Source organism: Cyrtonyx montezumae, unplaced genomic scaffold, assembly GCF_038088225.1.
Source record: "Cyrtonyx montezumae isolate F1298 unplaced genomic scaffold, pur_monq_1.0 scaffold_2, whole genome shotgun sequence".
Lineage (NCBI taxonomy): Eukaryota > Metazoa > Chordata > Aves > Galliformes > Odontophoridae > Cyrtonyx > Cyrtonyx montezumae.
The window spans coordinates 58,587,964-58,598,523 of record NW_027071936.1 but is presented as its reverse complement, the minus strand read 5'-3'; positions in this window follow the sequence as shown (position 1 = coordinate 58,598,523).

The following is a 10,560-nucleotide window of genomic DNA, read 5'->3' as shown; positions in this document are numbered from 1 at the left end:
CGGCTCGCTCCCCGGGACTAGCTAGCAGCGCTAAGACGCCCGGCCATGGCCCAGCGGCCGCAGGACGGAGCGGCTGAGATATATGTGGGACGATCCCGGCCCCGCCGCCGCCTCCGGCAGCTGCCGCGGGAGCACCGCCACCGCCACGCCCCACCCCGGGCGGGGACGGACCGCTCGTTCCCCTCGGGCGGGGACGCCTCGTGAATTAGCGGTCAGGGGGGAAGGGCTGAGGGGCAGCCCCGCTGCAGCCGCCCCGGGATGCGAGGGAAGAGGTTGTGCTGAGATAGCGGGTATGTGTGTGTGTGTATCTGAAGTTGTGACTGTTGGGTAAAGAGGGGTAGAAAGCTGTTCTGCCCATGTAGAATTGGTTGTGTTTGAACCCTGAAAGCTCTTGTAGTGCACTGCAATGAGCAGGGACACCTACAGTTCCATCAGGTTGCTCAAGGCCCCGTCCAGCCTGACCTTGAGTGTCTCCAGGGATGGGGTATCCACCACCTCTCTGGCCAATCTGTTCCAGGGCCTCATCACACTCAATGTAAAAATCTTTCCTTATAACAGTCTAAATTTCCTCTCTTTTAATTTGTAGCCACTTCCCCTTGTCCTATTGCAACAGACCCTGCCAAAGATCCTGTCCTCTTCTTTAGGTATAGTTTCTGGGAGCCTTACATTGGCTTAAGGAGAAAGACCTCTGCCATGGCTCACCTGAAGACCACACAAGCATGGCAACCCTTTCTTGCTGCATGTGACATCCTTTACTTCTGCCCACTGTTCCCCCTTCCCTTTTCACATTAGAAATACAACTCATTCAATCTTGCAAGGTAATGCCTTAGGCATTTTCCTCATACCATCCCCTGAGCTAGGTTTAAGGAGGGAGTGAATGGCTTCAATTTACTGACCAGCTGCACCTGCCTTTCAGTCATATAAAGGGAGAAATGCTAATACTGTCTTCTAGTTAAGGACCTCAAATGCAGTAGGCATAATCCTCAATAACAGAAGGTGTTCATTCATTTCCAGTGTTACAGGGGCCAAATTCAAGACTGGATTCTGCAGAGAGCTGCAATCCCTCTTACAGAAAAAGAAAGTTATAGATGACAACCAGAGACGTTTTATGACTTGAGATGAGGAAGCTATAAAGTTTGCTGCATCTCATCATTTCTTTAAAGGTAAGTTTGACTCTGTTTTATTTGCAAAGCAGTACATAAAATATGAAAAAAGAAAAAGATTATATTTTGATTCTAACTTGCCCTTTAAGGAGGCAGGAGATTCCTGAAATGAAAAGTGTTCAGTCTGAAGCATAGATCAAAAAGAAACAAGGGCTCTCTGTGTATAAAACATGAATGTTTTCATTATTTATGACATTTACAAGGAAGAGCTTTGGGAAAATGTTTTAAATTATGTACAAATAGTAGTCTCTGTGTTATTGCTGTCAGAGTACAGAATTTTTCATAGCTATATTGATATTCTTATAACTTATCTTCTGTAATCGCACCTGAAGATTTCAGACAGCATGTAGGATGTACAAGACAAATACAGAAAGATGAATGGCACAACTTCATCTGAAGTGCTTGAGATCTAGGATAAGTACATGAAGTTTAACAGAATCTTTTATGGCTCACTGGTTTTTATCTTATTGAATTAGAAAAAAAAAGTCTGAAAGGTATTACTTCTTGATTGCTGGCTCATAGCCAAAATAAACCAATTTATCTCAGATAAGCTTATTGTGTAATACCTACACTGTATATGTGAATCATCAGTTATATTCTAAGGAGTGCTTATCAGGCTCCTGTTTATTACAGGAGACAAAGCAAGAACTATAGGGGTTGTGTGAGTCCCTACAACCACTTTCTTATTATCTTCTTTTTAATTTAATTATTCCCACTAAAAATGAGAGTGGTTAGAAAAAAAAAAAAAAGAAAGGTGTTAAATACAGAGTAGTCCTCTTTAGAATAACAAGTAAGAGGTTTCATGGCTCAGTGCTACTTGTTGAACATCTTTCACTTGAATTTGAATTCCCTTAAAACTGGAAAGCGATTCAAACCATAACTCATTCAGTGAGAGTTCTCTATTGCTCGGAAAAATGACTGTTTCATGGGATCTGAATCACCTCCTGGTGAAAATGATGCTTACTGCGTAGCTGGAAGGGAGGTGTCTGAAGCAATGCAGGAAATGTTACTGGTGACTCAATGGGTATCTGTCCTCCTTCTTAAGGGCCAAATTGTGGTTTTATGCAAGCCCCAAAGGACAGAATGTTTGTAGCTCTCTCACTTTTAAGAGAGTACTTTGAGTTACTACAAAATTCACCTACTACACTCTAAATCTTCTTCCGTACATTAGAATAGGAAAAATATCCTTGCTGACTTTTTACGGTGTAAATCATGCTGTTGTGCCAGCTCACTTCTTCCCTGAAATATATGTAGGACAGGTATGAGAGCCTTGTATACGTTCTGGAGCCATGGATACTGGTCTCTTCTGTGCTGTGCAGTCCACATAGTTATGGCAGAAAATTAGAGTATCATGTGTCCCTGCACAGAATTAACATTGAAATAATGTCTCACCCAAATGCTGCAATAGGAATCAATTTTGCTGATGGAAAAGGAAGGGCCATTTGAATGATGTCTAAACACATGGCCCAGTGAACATTAAAATGTGTACTGTATCACTGGAGTCTAAGAATATTTTCCACTCTGGCTTGTTCCTGTCCAAACTTTATAGCTGTGTATCATCTAATTTAAGCCTATGTTTGTTTGTCTGCTTGTCTCTCTCTCAGTTTAAATCACAGCATCTTTTACATCATACATTGTCTAAATCTTGTTATTCTAATTCATCTTTGTGTATTCATGGGCCTTATAAGCTTCTTCGGAGTTAATTTTTATGTAAATAAAATTCGTTGTTATTGTTTCCTTAATATGGCTAGAGTTCAGGGACCTCCATTTACATTAGAACCTCACTATACAAATTGTGTAAATTAAAGACCGCTCTGACCTTGACACTGGTCAAGGTCCCTAAATTAGGAGCACATGTTTAATATTCATAGTCGGTTCCTTGTTGGAGTATTTTGAAAAGAAGTCCAAAGCACACTTTAAGCTGGAGAAATAACCGCTGTTTGTTTATCAGATTGTCTGCGTTTCATTTCCTGAACTAAACAGCTAAAGTCTGTTTGCACTTCTGACGTTGCAAGTCTCACAAGCTGATCCAAAAGAACATCTGTCAGTTTGTTTTCAAGACTGGACATTGCAGGAGAAAAGAAGGGGTGGGTGGGCAAATTAGACTTAACAAACACATCAATTTGAACCTAGTGAGAACTTCCTTAGCTGCCTTCATCAACCAAGCAAATTGTGTCTTAGAAATGCAATTCTAAGGACCTTTTCCCCCATCCTCTTACAGCAGTTGTAGAGCAAGGAGTTATTTCTCTTCATTATGTTCTGCTCAAACCGATGCCAATAAATAATTTTTTGGAAGTGTTGATGAGTCCTAAGATGTATTCTAGCAATACTTTCTCAAAGTATACCAAAAGCAAATTAAAAAAAAAAGTCATGAGCTTAGCCTCCTTTAACATGAGGGACAGTATTCTGATCTCACCACTTTTGGTGCAAATAAAAAATAGGTAGGCTTTTGGCACAGACGTGGGATTATTTGAAGGAAATGCCACAGCCTGCTCTATTCTTCACTGCTTCTGGCCAAAAGAATAGATTGTGTTAGTACATTTATCAGAAGAAAATTCAGATTGTTAATAGCAGAACTGGCTTAGAAATCATATGCTTTAAATTCTCTCAGTTTTAATAGGTCTTTTTCTAGCCCTTGAAGAGGGGATTCCATCTTAAACTTTAATCACTGGGGGATCTACAATGGAAAGATGTGTGCATTTCAACAGAATTCTGGGATAAAACAGTGATTTTTACTAGAATGAAGGGTATTCAGAGGAACAAAACTTGTGCTCAGGAGAACTGTTTAATGTGTGATGGTATGCATAAGCAACAGGGGTAGATCTGGTCAGAGTATGTTTGAAGAGGTGGGAATAGAGAGTGAAAGAGTGAAGGAAAAGACCTCCTTGCCTTTCCTCTCAAGGATATCTAATAACCAAAATTTTGAGATTTTCTTCTGAAGCATAGAAGACCCAGACTCAATTTTTTCATCTTTATGGTCAAGAGGTAGGATATCAGTATTCTTAAGTTGCAGGTAAATATTCCATCTGCCGTGGAAGATACAATTTTCCTATAGAAAGTGTAATAAGCATTAGGTCTTTTGCAGAAGCAAAACAAAAAGAAGTATCAAACTGTTGCTCGGGTTTTATGCTTTGCAAGCCACCCTCCTACAGGGACTTCCACGCCATTCTGTTAGTTGAGCAGAGACATTGTATGAAGGGTCACTTGAAAAGGTCAATTTGAGTGTTCTGAGACTGTACTTCAACCATCTGTAAGAAACATTGCATTAGGTCTGTGGGTGCAACATGCAAACTCAACTAGCTGCTCAGAGGGGTTGGGTGGACTAGGCAGAGCTAAGGCCAAGTCGTTGCTTAGCTGGTTATGTATGTTTGTAGTTCTCTAAAAATACTGCTGTATTGTTTCTTACTACTTATCTCTTTAAAGAGAGGTACTGTGACACCAACTGCTATCAGCTTAGCATGCGTGGGGATATGTGAAAGAATAAGAAATTTCCTTCAATTCAAACCACACTTGTGGGTTCTTCAGACAACTTGTGTCGCCAGAGCCCTACCACAGTCTGCTCCAGTTCATGGATTTGTGTTTGTGACTTGCATCTGTGGAGTCAGGAGTCTCATGGAAATGATCATGACTCATAGAAACTCCTTATTCTTCTAATAAACAGCTATACGAGTTGGAGGAAAACAGAAATGTAAGTGAAATTTTGTTTCTTAGCCGCTGAGAAATTCCCTGGAATCGTAAGAAACCTCTTCCCAGCTGATATGTTCCTGTGAATACATATACCATGCAAAAAGGACACAGCGTGTTAAAGAGAGATAACTGAATATGAATCAAATGAGTTAAGGCAAATAGTCTCTTTCAGATGTTTTATACTCATATGAGGCCAATTAAATTCACCTTAGGATGCTCTTAACAGTCAGAGGCAACCTATAGTGCAGTTCATAATGGGGTGAAAATGAAATGAGCTCATAAGCCTGCAGAAGACAAAGTAATATGCAACAACTGTTATATTAAGAACATATATTGTCTCAGCAATTTAACTTTATCTGTAATAATAATTAAAAAAGAAAAAGGAATTGTTGAGAGGGTACAAGCTGTGGGTGTCATATAAATACATACTGACATTAGTATTTTTGATACTGTGTTTGATAATATCTTTGTAAGCCAATGGTGAAATATAAATCTGGTGAAAATTCTTAATATATAATTTCTGGGAACTTTGTTGTTTAAAAAGTCATCTTTCCTTTATTGTCTACATGAAAGGACCTCAGGTGTTTCCACAGGGGTATATCCCGAGTGCAGCATTGTTCATATTAAAAGTGCAGCTGACCACAAGATACAAGAATAGAAAAGTGAAGCAGCTTTTTATTTATTTATTTATTTATTTTGCAAACTGGAGGTATTAAGAGCGTATATATGTAAATAACTGGAAGTATATATGTAAATAAGATGCAATTCGATAATGATAAGGACACAATAATAAGCAATCCAGTAATAACACAGGGAGTGTCTGACCAAACACAGTTCTGCCGAACTGATTTTGAGCTTATAATAAACAGTCAGCCTATGCATTGAGTGGGGGGAAAACATACCAAAACCAACAAAGCCACTGCCCTCACTGAAATACATAGGTCTGTTGTGCATTTTACTGAACAGAGAAAAATAAATCACCTTTCTTTCTAAATCTTTCTTTCTAAATCACTTTTCTTTTAAAAAAATAAAAAATAAAAAAATGACAGTCGTCAAGTATATAAAAGGTTGCTGATAAATGTGGGTAACAAGTTCTCCATTTTTACTCTGGTGAGACAGAAAACAAGCTGAAAATGCTGCTATGACTTTAGGACTGTTGTTAAGAATAACTTTTAAAACAGTAAGATAAAAAAGCACTGTAATTGACTTTTTCTGGAGAAGATATAAAACATCAGTTTTCAAGGCCTTCTTTAAAAGAAAATTTAGAGTTATTGTTCAGAAATTATTAAATAAGAATTGGCATTCTCTTGGGTAGGTGAAATCTTCCCCTCTTACTTTCTTCTGATTTCATGACATTAATGCTTATAATCTGCCTGAATAAAGAGTATAAAATTAGATAGCAAAAATTTTACAAAGAAACTAGGAAGCTAACTTGGAGATTCAAGATAAAAGGAAGAAAGAGTTGTGTTAGAATTGGAGATGAAGAAGGATTCAGTTGAGATGATTGCTGGCTAACAAATTCAGTAGTGTAATAAAACCTCAAGACAAAACCTGGATAGAAATACAATGAGATTGAAAGTGAAAATGATTGTACAGCTATGTGAATGAGCACACACAAGAGAGTTTGAGGTCTAGAGATGATCACAGGATAAAATGCTGGGAGTGGGGAAGATCAAAGAGAAATATATAACAGATGGAGGATGGGGGAAAGAGAAAGATTTCCTCCAGATGGCATGTATTATTGCCTTGAAAGAATGGCAAGATTATAGAGTCTTGCCAAAAGGAGGATATACTATGAAGAGAGGTATAGCAAGTGTATCGTATTAAATTTTATTCAGCAAGCGCAAAAAGGCTCCAAGTATGCAAATTATCTGTCTTAATCAAACTTGCTCCCTGTGGGGCTATCATTATTGGTATCACTAGATACTTAGTATGTAACTAGAGATGTTATGTCAAGTATCACAAAACCAGGCTCCCTCGGCCTTCCCTCTCTTCTTTAATCTTTCTTGTTGGTACCACCCCATTTTCCATGACTGCTTTTTTCCTTCCCTGGCAGTGTAACAAGATTTAGGGGCCTGCAGATTTTATGAATCTCTTTATGGCGTCTTGGCATTGCAGAAGGATGGTGTGAATGTCACTGGATATCAGCCAATCTTTCTGTGAGAGGGTCTGCAAAATTGGTGCCAAGTGAGTTGAGGATTGGAAGGCTAAAATAGAATTATAGAAGTCATTTTGCATTTATTTCTGTAATTAATTATAGAAATTGGGATAAACAGTTTAATTTAAAGAAGAAAACTTTATTCTACTTAATCCATGAATGGATAAATGGTTCAATCTTTGAAAAGACTTTGAGTTTTACCATGTGAATATTTCCTGCTTAGGATTTACAAAAAGGCCGTATATGACTAGATGCTTTTCTCATCAGACATATCTAATTAATCAATCCAAAGGAAGATTGCTGAAGAAAAGTGGGTTTAGGAGTACTGCCAGCTTTAACTTTCCAAATGCCTGACCCTTTTTAAATTATAAATTTTAAAATTAATTATCTGTATTTTATTTTTTATTATGAGCCCAGAAGTACTGTTTTTGCACTCCATCAAAGAAGAACTGGAAAACTGTTTGAGACTCTCAGATTACTACAAATTAATATGTTTAAAAAAAAAAAAAACAAATACTGCATTTTCAAGTTTTGCAGTAAAATTATGAGTTGGAAAAATTGGTTTAAGCTAAAGAACTAGAACCTGAAGATAAGTAGAACTATTTGTAGGAATTAAAGAGTCAGTTTCTAAGTAAAATTATAGCAGTGCCTGAACTTTCACTGTAGAGGCTGAATGATGGCTAAAGAGAGCAGCTAGTAGAGCTCCAAAGCCAAGGTAACAAAGTTGATAGGATGAGTGAAACCATAAAGCAAAGAGCAGTGATTCAAGTGGAGATGAGGTAAGAACATAAATGTGGTTTTAGCAGATCAGTCTACAGGGCTGCTGTGCTCTCATTTATGATGACTTACAACAGGCCCCCAGAGAAGAACAAGACAGGCCTGAGCTAACATTTATCCACCCTAGAAAGTGCTAATTTGAGTAGCAGCAGTTTTCTCACATTCTGCCACAATCCTCTCGTACCTCTGCCAAGCTTTACACTGGAATTCTTCACTAACCCTGTGAACCATGATAACCTTGACCAAGAGGGCTGGACTACCAAGGAAGATGATCATTAGAACTTTTTACCTGAACTGTGTGCATTTTTCCTTGCTAAACCCTGTGAAATAATTGGCCACAGCGATTTAAGACAGGTGTCACTGTTAGATTAATCTGTTTGCCATAGGGTTTTATTTGCTTACCCTGGCACAATTTATATGATGTCAGCACACAAAGAATGCTTCTGCAGATAAAGCTAACAGCAAGTGATTTCATGAGCATGTTTGTGGCAGATGTGTGCAGTGGAAGAAACGTTGTAGCACAAACTGCAGTACTCATCAAGATGGTGTTATTCCTGCTCATTAATCACATTTCTCTGGTTTGTCTCTTCGGGTGACTATCTGAGTAAACTCACTAGCAGTCATGACAAGGTTTTTTTGCTTGCCTCTCTCTCTACAAAGATCCCTGTTGAAATTCTGTGTATCACTGAGCCACAGTGAAAAGCAAATGGGTGCACCACCTCTTTTACATCTGCTTTGTGCTCCTTTTGCATTAATGGCCAAGATCTTCACTGTATTTGACATCTTCCACAGTTTTTTATTATTAAAAAAAGTTTTAATTGGTATTCTCAACAAACTCTTTTCATTGTTTGGTAAAAACAACTGTTAATCTGTTAAAATTTTGATGATGCTTGGAGAAAAGAAGAGCACTCTACATAAAGTTGCCTTATGAAATTACCTGATCATATTATTACAGTGAAATCGAAGCATAAAGCATATTTGTAGATGTGCAGAAAAAGAAGGGTCTATTTTGATATGGAGGAGGAAAATAGGAGATGCCTTCTTTCTCTCCACTCCAAAGAACCCAAGGGAATGAATGCCATCTCCCAGACTTCTGTGTTCTCCTGGCCCAGTCTTTGGAAAACTTTACTAGTCAAGGAGTCATGCATGCCTGTTTTCTCTTCCCTTACTTGTCATGGTACAGCTGCATTTTGGAGTTGAGAGAAAAGAGCAGTGACTACATATGGAAGAAAACGGGATGAATATATCAGCATTTGCAGGGGAGATTGCATCTGAAAAGAAATTTAAATAATGTCATATTCATTTATGCATGAGAAAATAAGGATTCAAAAATTCTATTTTTATATTCAAGAACACATATTGAAGAAGCTTTCAGATGTTTGGCAGGATGAACCTCAGCTGGAAGGACAAGTTCCTTTTTGCTATATTGTCAATGTCATCTCATTCAAGAACAGCCATAGTGAGCCAGACAGGTCACAAATAACATTTCTTGCTGAGAAGCTTCCACTCAGCTCAAAGTCTCAAAGCTTTATGTTTCCTCAAACTTCTGGCCCCTTTTATTTAATTTTTCATAAAACTGTGCTCTAAAATTCTACTCTGTTAACATGTTTGTGTGTATAAGAGGGAGCTAGATGGTGTTTTGTGTTTTTTGTTTGAGTGAAAAGTTAGAATTTCATTCTGGCAGATCATAGTAAAGGGATGAATTCACAACAAAATCTATGTTTGGGAGTGACTAGATCATGCGTCACAAAGTAACCTGTAGAATTAGTGGCTTAATGTCGTTTATTACTGAACATTAGGGGTTAAGGAGATCTTTTAGATTGTGCCCCCACATAGTGGTACTTGCTGTCAGTGCAGACTTTCACTATCTTTGTAGCATAACTTCCTCAGTTCCCTCTGAATTGTTCTCAGGCACACTGCCTGACTCTTCCCTACTGCTGGCCTCTCATTATAGACTCCTCTTCCTCATTTGAAATTCGAAATCCTTTTTCCCACCCCATTCTTTGGAGATATTATTAGTTCCTTTCACCTCATTCACACCTGCTTCTCTTAGTTCCTCTAAATCACTCCTCTAAATATAATTAGGCATTCCCATATGTTCTTGAGAGGTTGCCTCATTGGAGCTACTTTAAGCTCACCTTTGTCTTCATATCCGCCTTGCAGAATTTTCCTCTCTCCCTGTTCCTTTCCCTTCCCTCCCCAGCTGGGTTTCTTACCCAACCTGTCTGTCTTAGTTGCAAGGAACACTCAAGTAAATTACATTATTTGTTGAAGCTAAATCTGTTCTTTTTCAATCTTTAGCTATCTTCCCCCAGAATTCTGTGTAACTATCTCATTTCATGGTGTTTCATATTATCCTGATTTTTTTTTTTTTTTTGAGTGGTAATATTGGAACAACTACTCCTAAAGGTATGTTGGCTCAGAAACAAGCTGAACCTTTTAGGGCATATTCATGCTAGTATCTCAGATGTTCAGTGTAAGTATCCCAAAGTTTGTTTGCCAAAACAATCAATCGAGTACAACTTGCATCCAGCCCCCAGAATATAGTCAGTCAATTGAACTGTGACTATATTTGTCCCCAACTTTCATATTCAGTGTACTATGAAGTTTGGTTTCTTCGAATTTTAAAAAAGAGAAAAGAGAGAGAAAAAAATAGACAATTTTATCATGTTGAAATGTTTTAATCAGCAAAAAGCAACTCATCTGGTATTAATATTTAGAAAGAAAACATGATTTAACAGCACAAACCTAAAAATTTTTTGTTTTACTTCTACT